The sequence below is a fragment of the Phalangium opilio genome, unplaced genomic scaffold (genome assembly GCF_054372755.1).
Source record: "Phalangium opilio isolate 3A_F unplaced genomic scaffold, DU_Popi_V2 ptg000082l_1, whole genome shotgun sequence".
NCBI classification, from domain to species: domain Eukaryota; kingdom Metazoa; phylum Arthropoda; class Arachnida; order Opiliones; family Phalangiidae; genus Phalangium; species Phalangium opilio.
Window position 1 is genome coordinate 16,271,481 of NW_028324189.1, and position 14,083 is coordinate 16,285,563.

General features: G+C 37.0%; 3 non-coding genes and 25 pseudogenes across 3 annotated transcripts; 7 read left to right on the forward strand and 21 right to left on the reverse strand.

Moving 5' to 3' along the window:
• Positions 1-87: 87 nt before the first annotated feature.
• Positions 88-206, reverse strand: LOC149652913 (5S ribosomal RNA; annotated as a pseudogene).
• A 582-nt stretch (positions 207-788) lies between these two features.
• Positions 789-907, reverse strand: LOC149652914 (5S ribosomal RNA; annotated as a pseudogene).
• A 123-nt stretch (positions 908-1,030) lies between these two features.
• On the reverse strand, positions 1,031-1,149 carry LOC149652915 (5S ribosomal RNA; annotated as a pseudogene).
• Positions 1,150-1,729: 580 nt separating this feature from the next.
• On the reverse strand, positions 1,730-1,848 carry LOC149652916 (5S ribosomal RNA; annotated as a pseudogene).
• Positions 1,849-3,673: 1,825 nt separating this feature from the next.
• Positions 3,674-3,792, forward strand: LOC149652917 (5S ribosomal RNA; annotated as a pseudogene).
• A 362-nt stretch (positions 3,793-4,154) lies between these two features.
• On the forward strand, positions 4,155-4,273 carry LOC149652918 (5S ribosomal RNA; annotated as a pseudogene).
• Positions 4,274-4,410: 137 nt separating this feature from the next.
• On the forward strand, positions 4,411-4,529 carry LOC149652919 (5S ribosomal RNA; annotated as a pseudogene).
• Positions 4,530-4,648: 119 nt separating this feature from the next.
• On the forward strand, positions 4,649-4,767 carry LOC149652920 (5S ribosomal RNA). The gene has a single exon (XR_016371397.1). It is a non-coding gene; the product is annotated as a 5S ribosomal RNA (ribosomal RNA).
• A 137-nt stretch (positions 4,768-4,904) lies between these two features.
• LOC149652921 (5S ribosomal RNA) lies at positions 4,905-5,023 on the forward strand (annotated as a pseudogene).
• Positions 5,024-5,160: 137 nt separating this feature from the next.
• On the forward strand, positions 5,161-5,279 carry LOC149652922 (5S ribosomal RNA; annotated as a pseudogene).
• Positions 5,280-5,640: 361 nt separating this feature from the next.
• LOC149652923 (5S ribosomal RNA) lies at positions 5,641-5,759 on the forward strand (annotated as a pseudogene).
• A 1,455-nt stretch (positions 5,760-7,214) lies between these two features.
• Positions 7,215-7,333, reverse strand: LOC149652924 (5S ribosomal RNA; annotated as a pseudogene).
• Positions 7,334-7,470: 137 nt separating this feature from the next.
• LOC149652925 (5S ribosomal RNA) lies at positions 7,471-7,589 on the reverse strand (annotated as a pseudogene).
• A 361-nt stretch (positions 7,590-7,950) lies between these two features.
• LOC149652926 (5S ribosomal RNA) lies at positions 7,951-8,069 on the reverse strand (annotated as a pseudogene).
• Positions 8,070-8,204: 135 nt separating this feature from the next.
• LOC149652927 (5S ribosomal RNA) lies at positions 8,205-8,323 on the reverse strand (annotated as a pseudogene).
• A 137-nt stretch (positions 8,324-8,460) lies between these two features.
• On the reverse strand, positions 8,461-8,579 carry LOC149652928 (5S ribosomal RNA; annotated as a pseudogene).
• A 361-nt stretch (positions 8,580-8,940) lies between these two features.
• Positions 8,941-9,059, reverse strand: LOC149652929 (5S ribosomal RNA; annotated as a pseudogene).
• Positions 9,060-9,194: 135 nt separating this feature from the next.
• On the reverse strand, positions 9,195-9,313 carry LOC149652930 (5S ribosomal RNA; annotated as a pseudogene).
• Positions 9,314-9,450: 137 nt separating this feature from the next.
• Positions 9,451-9,568, reverse strand: LOC149652931 (5S ribosomal RNA; annotated as a pseudogene).
• A 136-nt stretch (positions 9,569-9,704) lies between these two features.
• LOC149652932 (5S ribosomal RNA) lies at positions 9,705-9,823 on the reverse strand (annotated as a pseudogene).
• Positions 9,824-9,958: 135 nt separating this feature from the next.
• On the reverse strand, positions 9,959-10,077 carry LOC149652933 (5S ribosomal RNA; annotated as a pseudogene).
• Positions 10,078-10,214: 137 nt separating this feature from the next.
• Positions 10,215-10,333, reverse strand: LOC149652934 (5S ribosomal RNA; annotated as a pseudogene).
• A 454-nt stretch (positions 10,334-10,787) lies between these two features.
• Positions 10,788-10,906, reverse strand: LOC149652935 (5S ribosomal RNA; annotated as a pseudogene).
• A 1,061-nt stretch (positions 10,907-11,967) lies between these two features.
• LOC149652936 (5S ribosomal RNA) lies at positions 11,968-12,086 on the reverse strand (annotated as a pseudogene).
• A 137-nt stretch (positions 12,087-12,223) lies between these two features.
• Positions 12,224-12,342, reverse strand: LOC149652937 (5S ribosomal RNA; annotated as a pseudogene).
• Positions 12,343-12,480: 138 nt separating this feature from the next.
• Positions 12,481-12,599, reverse strand: LOC149652938 (5S ribosomal RNA). The gene has a single exon (XR_016371437.1). It is a non-coding gene; the product is annotated as a 5S ribosomal RNA (ribosomal RNA).
• A 121-nt stretch (positions 12,600-12,720) lies between these two features.
• Positions 12,721-12,823, reverse strand: LOC149652939 (5S ribosomal RNA; annotated as a pseudogene).
• A 137-nt stretch (positions 12,824-12,960) lies between these two features.
• On the reverse strand, positions 12,961-13,079 carry LOC149652940 (5S ribosomal RNA). Its single transcript, XR_016371442.1, has one exon. It is a non-coding gene; the product is annotated as a 5S ribosomal RNA (ribosomal RNA).
• Between the last annotated feature and the right edge of the window lie 1,004 nt (positions 13,080-14,083).

The following is a 14,083-nucleotide window of genomic DNA, read 5'->3' on the forward strand; positions in this document are numbered from 1 at the left end:
TCATCTTTATAAAACAATAACAAAAAAGAAGATATGTTTGCTTTTTTCATATCTATTAAAATTTAAAAGAGGAAAAAAAAGTGAAAAAGCTAACGGCACGCAGTGTTCCTAAGTGGTCGCCCTCCCAAGTACTGACTGCGCTCGACGCTGCTTAACTTCGGTGATCGGACGAGAACCGATGTATTGAGCGTGATATGGCCGTTGCCGAAAGTGCTAGTTAATAATTTGAACTTAATTAACCTTCATCTTTATAAAAAATAACAATAAGAAGATATGTTTGTTTTTCCATATCTGGTGGAATTTAAGAGGAAACAAAAGTGAAAAAGCCATCGGCATGCAGTGTTCCCAAGTACTGACTGCGCTCGACGCTGCTTAACTTCGGTTATCGGACGAGAACCGGTGTATTCAGCGTGATATGGCCGTTGCCGAGAGTGCTAGTTAATAATTTGAATTTAATTAACTTTCATCTTTATAAAACAATAACAAAAAGAAAATATGTTTGCTTCTTTCATATCGGGTGGAATTTAAAAGAGGAAACAAAAGTGAAAAACCAACGGAACGCAGTATTCCCAAGTACTGTATGCGCTCGACGCTGCTTAACTTCGGTGATAGGACGAAAACCGGTGTTTTCAGCGTGATATGGCCGTTGCCGAGAGTGCTAGTTAATAATTCGAATTTAAATTAAGTGAGACAAATTAACCTTCATAATTTTAAAACAATAACAAAAAAAAACATGTTTGCTTTTTTCATATCTTTTAAAATTTAAAAGAGGAAAAAAAAAGTGAAAAAATCAACAGCACGCAGTGTTCCTAAGTGGTCTCCCTCCCAAGTAATGACTGCGCTCGACGCTGCTTAACTTCGGTTATCGGACGAGAACCGGTGTATTAAGCGTGATATGGCCGTTGCCGAGAGTGCTAGTTAATAATTTGAATTTAATTAACTTTCATCTTTATAAAACAATAACAAAAAAGAAGATATGTTTGCTTTTTTCATATCTATTAAAATTTAAAAGAGGAAAAAAAAGTGAAAAAGCTAACGGCACGCAGTGTTCCTAAATGGTCGCCCTCCCAAGTACTGACTGCGCTCGACGCTGCTTAACTTCGGTGATCGGACGAGAACCGATGTATTGAGCGTGATATGGCCGTTGCCGAGAGTGCTAGTTAATAATTTGAACTTAATTAACCTTCATCTTTATAAAAAATAACAATAAGAAGATATGTTTGTTTTTCCATATCTGGTGGAATTTAAGAGGAAACAAAAGTGAAAAAGCCATCGGCATGCAGTGTTCCCAAGTACTGACTGCGCTCGACGCTGCTTAACTTCGGTTATCGGACGAGAACCGGTGTATTCAGCGTGATATGGCCGTTGCCGAGAGTGCTAGTTAATAATTTGAATTTAATTAACTTTCATCTTTATAAAACAATAACAAAAAGAAGATATGTTTGCTTCTTTCATATCGGGTGGAATTTAAAAGAGGAAACAAAAGTGAAAAACCAACGGAACGCAGTATTCCCAAGTACGGTATGGGCTCGACGCTGCTTAACTTCGGTGATAGGACGAAAACCGGTGTTTTCAGCGTGATATGGCCGTTGCCGCGAGTGCTAGTTAATAATTCGAGTTTAAATTAAGTGAGACAAATTAACCTTCATAATTTTAAAACAATAACAAAAAAAACATGTTTGCTTTTTTCATATCTTTTAAAATTTAAAAGAGGAAAAAAAAGTGAAAAACCCAACGGCACGCAGTGTTCCTAAGTGGTCTCCCTCCAAAGTACTGACTGCGCTCGACGCTGCTTAACTTCGGTTATCGGACGAGAACCGGTGTATTCAGCGTGATATGGCCGTTGCCGAGAGTGCTAGTTAATAATTTGAATTTAATTAACTTTCATCTTTATAAAACAATAACAAAAAGAAGATATGTTTGCTTCTTACATATCGGGTGGAATTTAAAAGAGGAAACAAAAGTGAAAAACCAACGGAATGCAGTATTCCCAAGTACTGACTGCGCTCGACGCTGCTTAACTTCGGTTATCGGACGAGAACCGGTGTATTCAGCGTGATATGGCCGTTGCCGAGAATGCTAGTTAATAATTTGAATTTAATTAACTTTCATCTTTATAAAACAATAACAAAAAGAAGATATGTTTGCTTTTTCATATCGGGTGGAATTTAAAAGAGAAAACAAAAGTGAAAAACCAACGGCACGCAGTATTCCCAAGTACTGTATGCGCTCGACGCTGCTTAACTTCGGTGATCGGACGAGAACCGGTGTTTGCACCGTGATATGGCCGTTGCCGAGAGTGCTAGTTAATAAATAAAGAAACAAACCCCCTCCATAGGAAATGAGTTAGACTATACTTTGCAGGCTCGTAACTCTGTTTCTACTGGAGATACGGGGATGTCCTTTGAGTATTTTATAGTCCAATTTGTCCCCCATCTAACCATACTAAAAACATTGAGCTACGACAAACAGGGGCCGAGTAATTAAGCTAAACGTAAACAAACAACCCCTCCTTAGGAAATGCATTAGACTATACTTTGCAGGCTCGTAACTCTGTTTCTACTGGAGATACGGGGATGTCCTTTGAGTATTTTATAGTCCGATTTGTCCCCCATCTAACCATACTAAAAACATTGAGCTACGACAAACAGGGGCCGAGATATTAAGCAAAATGTTTGTCAACTTTGGTATCGTCTCACTTATTTTTATTATGTTACTTATGATTTTTGCACTAAACTTTGGAGGCTCATATCTCTTGTTCTACAAGAGATACTGGGATCTCCTTTGGATATGTTATAGTACTCTTTGCTCCCCATACAAGGATACTTTAAACTTGAGGCTACCTCAATATCGTCGTCAACTTATTTTTTGTCTCACTTATTGTTAGAAGGTTACTTTTGATTTTTGAAAATAAACTTTGCAGGCTCGTAACTCTGTTTCTACTGGAGATACGGGGATGTCGTTTGAGTATGTTATAGACCAATTTGTACCCCATCTAGCCATACTAAGAATTAGGGCTATGACAAACAGTAGTCGAGTAATTAAGCTTTTCGTAAACAAACAAACCCCTCCATAGGAAATACATTAGACTAAATTCTGGAGGCTCGTCACTCTGGTTCTACCAGAGATACGGGGATGTAAATAATGTGACCTTGACACAAATGTTCGGATAATTATAAAGGTCTTTGCATGTTCCAAGCAAAAAAAAAAAAACTTCGCGGTTTCGAACCTGTGGCCTTCCGGGAGTGAGGCGGATGCGATAACCGCTACACTGAAGCTATGTTATTATTTTTAATCGAAAGAACAGAGTCAAGTAATTAAGCAATACGTGAACAAACAAACCCCTCCATAGAAAATGCATTAGACTATACTTTGCAGGCCCATAACTCTACTAGAGATACCGGGATGTCCTTAGGATATGTTATAGTCCAATTTGTCTAGCACTCTCGGCAACAGCCATATCACGCTGAAGACACCGGTTCTCGTCCGATCACCGAAGTTAAGCAGCGTCGAGCGCAGTCAGTACTTGGAAACTCTGCGTGCCGTTGGCTTTTTCACATTTATTTCCTCTTTAAAATTCCATCAGATATGGAAAAAGCAAACATATCTTCTTTTTGTTATTGTTTTATAAAGATGAAGGTTAATTAAATTCAAATTATTAAATAGCACTCTCGGCAACGGCCATATCACGCTGAAATCATCGGTTCTCGTCCGATCACCGAAGTTAAGCAGCGTCGAGCGCAGTCAGTACTTGGGAGGGAGACCACTAAGGAACACTGCATGCCGTTGGCTTTTTCACCTTTTTTTCCTCTTTTAAATTCCAATAGATATGAAAAAAGCAAACATATTTTCTTTTTGTTATTGTTTTAAAAAGATGATGGTTAATTTGTCTCACTTAATTTAAATTCGAATTATTATCTAGCACTCTCGGTAACGGCCATATCACGCTGAAGACACCAGTTCTCGTCCGATCACCGAAGTTAAGCAGCGTCGATCGCAGTCAGTACTTGGAAACTCTGCGTGCCGTTGGCTTTTTCACTTTTATTTCCTCTTTTAAATTCCATCAGATATGAAAAAAGCAAACATATCTTCTTTTTGTTATTGTTTTATAAAGATGAAGGTTAATTAAATTCAAATTATTAAATAGCACTCTCGGCAACGGCCATATCACGCTGAAATCACCGGTTCTCGTCCGATCACCGAAGTTAAGCAGCGTCGAGCGCAGTCAGTACTTGGGAGGCAGACCACTTAGGAACACTGCATGCCGTTGGCTTTTTCACCTTGTTTTCCTCTTTTAAATTCCAATAGATATGAAAAAAGCAAACTTATTTTCTTTTTGTTATTGTTTTAAAAAGATGAAGGTTAATTTGTCCCACTTAATTTAAATTCGATTTATTAACTAGCACTCTCGCCAACGGCCATATCGCGCTGAAAACACCGGTTCTAGTCCTATCACCGAATTTAAGCAGCCTCGAGCGCAGTCAGTACATGGGAGGGAGACCACTTAGGAACACTGCGTGCCGTTGGTTTTTCACTTTTTTTCCACTTTTAAATTCCAATAGATATGAAAAAAGCATACATATCTTCTTTTTGTTATTGTTTTATAAAGATGAAGGTTAATTAAATCAAATTATTAAATAGCACTCTGGGCAACGGCCATATCACGCTGAAAACACCGGTTCTCGTCCGATCACCGAAGTTAAGCAGCGTCGAGCGCAGTCAGTACTTGGGAGGGAGACCACTTACGAACACTGCGTGCCGTTGGCTTTTTCACTTTTTTTTCCACTTTTATATTCCAATATATTTCAAAAAAGCAAACATATTTTCTTTTTGTTATTGTTTTAAAAAGATGAAGGTTAATTTGTCTCACTTAATTTAAATTCGAATTATTAACTAGCACTCTCAGCAACGGCCATATCACGCTGAAAACACCGGTTCTCGTCCGATAGCCGAAGTTAAGCAGCGTCGAGCGCAGTCACTACTTGGGAGGGAGACCACTAAGGAACACTGCGTGCTGTTGGCTATTTCACTTTCTTTTCCTCTTTTAAATTCCAATAGATATGAAAAAAGCAAACTCATTTTCTTTTTGTTATTGTTTTAAAATGATGAAGGTAAATTTGTCTCACTTAATTTAAATTCGAATTATTAACTAGCACTCTCGGCAACGACCATATCACGCTGAATACACCGGTTCTCGTCCGTTCACCGAAGTTAAGCAGCGTCGAGCGCAGTCAGTACTTGGGAGGGAGACCACTTAGGAACACTGCGTGCCGTTGGCTTTTTCACTTTTTTTTCCTCTTTTAAATTTTAATAGATATGAAAAAAGCAAACATGTTTTTTTTGGTTATTGTTTTAAAAGGATGAAGGTTAATTTGTCTCACTTAATTTAAATTCGAATTATTAACTAGCACTCTCGGAAACGGCCATATCACGCTGAAAACACCGGTTCACGTCCGATCAACGAAGTTAAGCAGCGTCGAGCGCATACAGTACTTGGGTATACTGCGTGCCGATGGCTTTTTCACTTTTGTTTCCTCTTTTAAATTGCAAAAGATATGAAAAAAGCAAACGTATCTTCTTTTTGTTATTGTTTTATAAAGATGAAGGTTAATTAAATTCAAATTATTAACTAGCACTCTCGGCAACGGCCATATCACGCTGAATACACCGGTTCTCGTCCGATAACCGAAGTTAAGCAGCGTCGAGCGCAGTCACTACTTGGGAGGGCGACCACTTAGGAACACTGCGTGCCGTTGGCTTTTTCACTTTTTTTTCCTCTTTTAAATTTTAATAGATATGAAACAAGTTGGGAAAACCTAATTATTACCTTTCCGAGTCAAGAGGTCTACTACTACAAACTTATTTACCTAGATATGGAATTATTTCACTTTTTTGAAGTAAAAATTTCTTGTTCTTGCCTTGAAGTGTAGTTCGAAACCCTTATATACTACCTATTTGAGCAAGGCGAAGCAACCGGCGTATGCTTCATTTCAAACGCCAATATTAGTCAGGTCTCTGAAGAATGTTTAATAGTTCTTTATCAAAACGATGTAACGCTCAATAAGGCAAACAACTGACGAAGAAAATATTTAATACTTATTATATTTATTTTAATATTTAAGATAATCTTGTTTCTCAACTCAAAATTAATACGGAAAGAGTTAAAAACCAGCTTATGTTTTTGTCTGTGTGTCCGTCCATTGTTACACTAGTGCGTCGCGTTAGCAGTTAGCCTTGTGTTGATGTGTTAAGAAATCATACAGAACCTTAATATTCCCTTTTTCCATAATATAAAGTGAATATGTGGAAGTATTTTTCGTAATTATGATGCATTTAGTACTTTTGTGGCTTTAAAACTCTGTTTCATTTTGATATTCCAAAGATTTTTTTTAATATTGTTATTTGAAATGGCTGTATATATATTACTTAAGCTATACTACATCTGTATATAGAATAATCCTTGGTTTAGTGATTTCAAGAAGAAAACTAAGACCTAGACTCCGGCGGGTATAACAAGCGTTATTCGCAATAGTCTTAGTGAAACAAAGAGTAAATTATTGAGGCCTGAGGTGAAGTAAACTTTTGGCTTCGATTTTCGTGTCTAAAATGAAGAGACATTAACGGTTCAGAGTAAAAGTTAAATACACTATTAGATAATCATGTTAAGATTTTATAATAGAAGAAAAGATCATGGTGGCAATTAGATTAGTAAAAGGGCTTATGGTAAACTGGTAGTAGCTACAGACTTATTATTCTCTTTATGGTGCGCATTGACTATTAGTGCGTCTAGCTACAATTTAGCTTTGGTGTTATTTAACGTTAACATTCATGTTGGCAAACTAAGAATATTGTTGAGGTGAGACGAGACGATAGTGTTTACACTGCAAACCAGTAGTGAATGTAGCTATCAGAATATAGGGCAAACAACTGAAGCGTAGACTTCATTTCCTGTTCTTTTCCCCATTAACTGATTTCCATGTAACCAAGATTTATCCTTATTCGATGTGAAATGTCGTCTGCTTTACTGTACATTCGCTACGTTTGGAATACTGCTTCAATATTTCGTAAATTTTTAATTCAAAAAAGTGAAATAATTCCATATCTAGGTAAATAAGTTTGTAGTAGTAGACCTCTTGACTCGGAGAGGTAATAATTTGGTTTTCCCAACTTGTTTCATATCTATTAAAATTTAAAAGAGGAAAAAAAAGTGAAAAAGCCAACGGCACGCAGTGTTCCTAAGTGGTCTCCCTCCCAAGTACTGACTGCGCTAGACGCTGCTTAACTTCGGTGATCGGACGAGAACCGGTGTATTCAGCGTGATATGGTCGTTGCCGAGAGTGCTAGTTAATAATTCGAATTTAAATTAAGTGAGACAAATTAACCTTCATCATTTTAAAACAATAACAAAATGAAAACAAGTTTGCTTTTTTCATATCTATTAAAATTTAAAAGAGGAAAAAAAAGTGAATAAGCCAACGGCACGCAGTGTTCCTAAGTGGTCGCCCTCCCAAGTACTGACTGCGCTCGACGCTGCTTAACTTCGGTTATCGGACGAGAACCGGTGTATTCAGCGTGATATGGCCGTTGCCGAGAGTGCTAGTTAATAATTTGAATTTAATTAACCTTCATCTTTATAAAACAATAACAAAAAGAAGATACGTTTGCTTTTTTCATATCTTTTGCAATTTAAAAGAGGAAACAAAAGTGAAAAAGCCATCGGCACGCAATATACCCAAGTACTGTATGCGCTCGACGCTGCTTAACTTCGTTGATCGGACGTGAACCGGTGTTTTCAGCGTGATATGGCCGTTGCCGAGAGTGCTAGTTAATAATTCGAATTTAAATTAAGTGAGACAAATTAACCTTCATCCTTTTAAAACAATAACAAAAAAAAACATGTTTGCTTTTTTCATATCTATTAAAATTTAAAAGAGGAAAAAAAAGTGAAAAAGCCAACGGCACGCAGTGTTCCTAAGTGGTCTCCCTCCCAAGTACTGACTGCGCTCGACGCTGCTTAACTTCGGTAAACGGACGAGAACCGGTGTATTCAGCGTGATATGGTCGTTGCCGAGAGTGCTAGTTAATAATTCGAATTTAAATTAAGTGAGACAAATTAACCTTCATCATTTTAAAACAATAACAAAAAGAAAATGAGTTTGCTTTTTTCATATCTATTGGAATTTAAAAGAGGAAAAAAGTGAAAAAACCAACAGCACGCAGTGTTCCTAAGTGGTCTCCCTCCCAAGTACTGACTGCGCTCGACGCTGCTTAACTTCGGTGATCGGACGAGAACCGGTGTATTCAGCGTGATATGGTCGTTGCCGAGAGTGCTAGTTAATAATTCGAATTTAAATTAAGTGAGACAAATTAACCTTCATCATTTTAAAACAATAACAAAATGAAAACAAGTTTGCTTCTTTCATATCTATTAAAATTTAAAAGAGGAAAAGAAAGTGAATAAGCCAACGGCACGCAGTGTTCCTAAGTGGTCGCCCTCCCAAGTACTGACTGCGCTCGACGCTGCTTAACTTCGGTTATCGGACGAGAACCGGTGTATTCAGCGTGATATGGCCGTTGCCGAGAGTGCTAGTTAATAATTTGAATTTAATTAACCTTCATCTTTATAAAACAATAACAAAAAGAAGATACGTTTGCTTTTTTCATATCTTTTGCAATTTAAAAGAGGAAACAAAAGTGAAAAAGCCATCGGCACTAATATACCCAAGTACTGTATGCGCTCGACGCTGCTTAACTTCGTTGATCGGACGTGAACCGGTGTTTTCAGCGTGATATGGCCGTTGCCGAGAGTGCTAGTTAATAATTCGAATTTAAATTAAGTGAGACAAATTAACCTTCATCCTTTTAAAACAATAACAAAAAAAAACATGTTTGCTTTTTTCATATCTATTAAAATTTAAAGGAAGGAAAAAAAAGTGAAAAAGCCAACGGCACGCAGTGTTCCTAAGTGGTCTCCCTCCCAAGTACTGACTGCGCTCGACGCTGCTTAACTTCGGTAAACGGACGAGAACCGGTGTATTCAGCGTGATATGGTCGTTGCCGAGAGTGCTAGTTAATAATTCGAATTTAAATTAAGTGAGACAAATTAACCTTCATCATTTTAAAACAATAACAAAAAGAAAATGAGATTGCTTTTTTCATATCTATTGGAATTTAAAAGAGGAAAAAAGTGAAAAAACCAACAGCACGCAGTGTTCCTAAGTGGTCTCCCTCCCAAGTACTGACTGCGCTCGACGGTGCTTAACTTCGGTGATAGGACTAGAACCGGTGTTTTCAGCGTGATATGGCCGTTGCTGAGAGTGCTAGTTAATAATTCGAATTTAAATTAAGTGAGACAAATTAACATTCATCTTTTTAAAACAATAACAAAAAGAAAATATGTTTGCTTTTTTGAAATTTATTGGAATATAAAAGTGGAAAAAAAAGTGAAAAAGCCAACGGCACGCAGCGTTCGTAAGTGGTCTCCCTCCCAAGTATTACTGCGCTCGACGCTGCTTAACTTCGGTGATCGGACGAGAACCGGTGTATTCAGCGTGATATGGTCGTTGCCGAGAGTGCTAGTTAATAATTCGAATTTAAATTAAGTGAGACAAATTAACCTTCATCATTTTAAAACAATAACAAAAAGAAAATAATCTTGCTTTTTCATATCTATTGGAATTTAAAAGAGGAAAAAAAAGTGAAAAAACCAACAGCACGCAGTGTTCCTAAGTGGTCTCCCTCCCAAGTACTGACTGCGCTCGACGGTGCTTAACTTCGGTGATAGGACTGGAACCGGTGTTTTCAGCGTGATATGGCCGTTGCCGAGAGTGCTAGTTAATAATTCGAATTTAAATTAAGTGAGACAAATTATCCTTCATCTTTTTAAAACAATAACAAAAAAAACGTGTTTGCTTTTTTCATATCTATTAAAATTTAAAAGAGGAAAAAAAAGTGAAAAAGCCAACGGCACGCAGTGTTCCTAAGTGGTCTCCCTCCCAAGTACTGACTGCGCTCGACGCTGCTTAACTTCGGTGAACGGACGAGAACCGGTGTATTCAGCGTGATATGGTCGTTGCCGAGAGTGCTAGTTAATAATTCGAATTTAAATTAAGTGAGACAAATTAACCTACATCATTTTAAAACAATAACAAAAAGAAAATAAGTTTGCTTTTTTCATATCTATTGGAATTTAAAAGAGGAAAAAAAAGTGAAAAAACCAACAGCACGCAGTGTTCCTAAGTGGTCTCCCTCCCAAGTACTGACTGCGCTCGACGGTGCTTAACTTCGGTGATAGGACTAGAACCGGTGTTTTCAGCATGATATGGCCGTTGCTGAGAGTGCTAGTTAATAATTTGAATTAAATTAACTTTCATCTTTATAAAACAATAACAAAAATAAGATATGTTTGCTTTTTTCATATCTGGTGGAATTTGAAAGAGGAAACAAAAGTGAAAAAGCCAACGGCTCGCAGTATTCCCAAGTACTGTATGCTCTCGACGCTGCTTAACTTCGGTGATCGGACCAGAACCGATGTTTTCAGCGTGATATGGCCGTTGCACGCAATATTCCCAAGTACTGACTGCGCTCGACGCTGCTAACGTCGGCGGTCGGACGAGAACCGGTGTTCTCAGCGTGATATGGCCGTTGCCGAGAGTGCTAGATAATAATTCGAATTTAAATTAAGTGAGACAAATTAACCTTCATCTTTTTAAAACAATAACAAAAAGAAAATATTTTTGCTTTTTTCATATCTATTGGAATTTAAAAGAGGAAAAAAAAAGTGAAAAAGCTAACGGCACGCAGTGTTCCTAAGTGGTCGCCCTCCCAAGTACTGACTGCGCTCGACGCTGCTTAACTTCGGTTATCGGACGAGAACCGGTGTATTCAGCGTGATATGGTCGTTGACGAGAGTGCTAGTTAATAATTTGAATTTAATTAACCTTCATCTTTATAAAACAATAACAAAAAGAAGATACGTATGCTTTTTTCATATCTTTTGCAATTTAAAAGAGGAAACAAAAGTGAAAAAGCCAACGGCACGCATTCTACCCAAGTACTGTATGCGCTCGACGCTGCTTAACTTCGTTGATCGGACGTGAACCGGTGTTTTCAGCGTGATATGGCCGTTGCCGAGAGTGCTAGTTAATAATTCGAATTTAAATTAAGTGAGACAAATTAACCTTCATCTTTTTAAAACAATAACAAAAAAAAACATGTTTGCTTTTTTCATATCTATTAAAATTTAAAAGAGGAAAAAAAAGTGAAAAAGCCAACGGCACGCAGTGTTCCCAAGTACTGTATGCGCTCGTCGCTGCTTAACTTCGGTTATCGGACGAGAACCGTTGTATTCAGTGTGATATGGCCGTTGCCGAGAGTGCTAGTTAATAATTTGAATTTAATTAACTTTCATCTATATAAAACAATAACAAAATGAAGATATGTGTGCTTTTTTCAAATCGGGTGGAATTTAAAAGAGGAAACAAAAGTGAAAAACCAACGGCACGCAGTGTTCCTAAGTGGTCTCCCTCCCAAGTACTGACTGCGCTCGACGGTGCTAACGTCGGCGATAGGACGAGAACCGGTGTTCTCAGCGTGATATGGCCGTTGCCGAGAGTGCTAGTTAAAAATTCGAATTTAAATTAAGTGAGACAAATTAACCTTCATCTTTATAAAACAATAACAAAAAGAAGATATGTTTGCTTTTTTCATATCGGGTGGAATTTAAAAGAGGAAACAAAAGTGAAAAAGCCAACGGCACGCAGCATTCCCAAGTACTGACTGCGCTCGACGCTGCTAACGTTGGCGATCGGACGAGAACCGGTGTTCTCAGCGTGATATGGCCGTTGCCGAGAGTGCTAGATAATAATTCGAATTTAATTAACCTTCATCTTTATAAAACAATAACAAAAAGAAGATCTGTTTGCTTTTTTCATATCTATTGGAATTTAAAAGTGGAAAAAAGTGAAAAACCAACGGCACGCAGTGTTCCTAAGTGGTCTCCCTCCCAAGTACTGACTGCGCTCGACGGTGCTTAACTTCGGTGATAGGACTAGAACCGGTGTTTTCAGCGCGATATGGCCGTTGGCGAGAGTGCTAGTTAATAATTCGAATTTAAATTAAGTGAGACAAGTTAACCTTCATCTTTTTAAAACAATAACAAAAAGAAAATAAGTTTGCTTTTTTCATATCTATTGGAATTTAAAAGAGGAAAAAAAAGTGAAAAAGCCAACGGCACGCAGTGTTCCTAAGTGGTCTCCCTCCCAAGTACTGACTGCGCTCGACGCTTCTTAACTTCGGTGATAGGACTAGAACCGGTGTTTTCAGCGCAATATGGCCGTTGCCGAGAATGCTAGTTAATAATTCGAATTTAAATTAAGTGAGACAAATTAACCTTCATCTTTTTAAAACAGTAACAAAAAGAAAATAAGTTTGCTTTTTTCATATCTATTGGAATTTAAAAGAGGAAAAAAAAAGTGAAAAAGCCAACGGCACGCACTGTTCCCAAGTGGTCTGCCTCCCAAGTACTGACTGCGCTCGACGCTGCTTAACTTCGGTGATCGGACGAGAACCGGTGTTTTCAGCGTGATATGGCCGTTGCCGAGAGTGCTATTTAATAATTTGAATTTAATTAACCTTCATCTTTATAAAACAATAACAAAAAGAAGATATGTTTGCTTTTTTATATCTGGTGGAATTTAAAAGAGGAAACAAAAGTGAAAAAGCCAACGGCACGCAGTATTCCCAAGTACTGTATGCGCTCGACGCTGCTTAACTTCGGTGATCGGACCTGAACCGGTGTTTTCAGCGTGATATGGCCGTTGCCGAGAGTGCTAGTTAATAATTCGAATTTAAATTAAGTGATACAAATTAACCTTCATCATTTTAAAACAATAACAAAAAGAAAACCTGTTTGCTTTTTACATATCTATTAAAATTTAAAAGAGGAAAAAAAAGTGAAAAAGCCAACGGCACGCAGTGTTCCTAAGTGGTCTCCCTCCCAAGTACTGACTGCGCTCGACGCTGCTTAACTTCGGTGATCGGACTAGAACCGGTGTTTTCAGCGTGATATGGCCGTTGCCGAAAGTGCTAGTTAATAATTCGAATTTAAATTAAGTGAGACAAATTAACCTTCATCTTTCTAAAACAATAACAAAAAGAAAACATGTTTGCTTTTTTCATATCCATCCATAACAATACTCATTAAAAGTGATTTCATCTCGATTGATCAATAAATAAAAATGAACCTCGATTTTTAATAAAATTTTCAAAATCGACGTTTCTCGGCCAGAGAAGCACATTTTGAGAATTTTTTCACTATTTTCAAATATAACCACTGAAACCATTTTTTTTGTACTTTTTGCTTTAATTCAAGCAAATATAACGATACTCATCCAAAAAACTGTTAAAATTCAATTTCCAATAAGAAATCGTTGTCACGGATTTTGTATCTTGAAGAAAAAAAACATGCGATTTTTTCGGTACACTATTTAAGGAATTTTTTCCTGGACAAATTTTTGACCGAATTCAGCTTTATTACCTATAAAATACTCATTAAAAGTGATTTCATCTGGATTGATCAATAAATAAAAATGAACCTCGATTTTTAATAACATTTTCAAAATCGACGTTTCTCGGCCAGAGAAGCACATTTTGAGAATTTTTTCACTATTTTAAAATATAACCATTGAAACCACTATTTTTGTACTTTTTGCTTTAATTCAAGCAAATATAACGATATTCATTCAAAAAACTGTTAAAATTCAATTTCCAATAAGAAATAGTTGTCACGGATTTTGTATCTTGAAGAAAAAAACATGCGATTTTTTCGGTACACTTTTTAATGCATTTTTTTCTGGACAAATGTTTGACCGAATTCAAATAAATTACCTATAAAATACTTATTAAAAGTGATTTCATTTCGATTGATCAATAAATAAAAATGTACCTCGATTTTTAATAACATTTTCAAAATCGACGTTTCTCGGCCAGAGAAAAACATTTTGAGAATTTTTTCACTATTTTAAAATATAACCATTGAAACCATTATTTTTGTACTTTTTGCTTTAATTCAAGAAAATAGAAC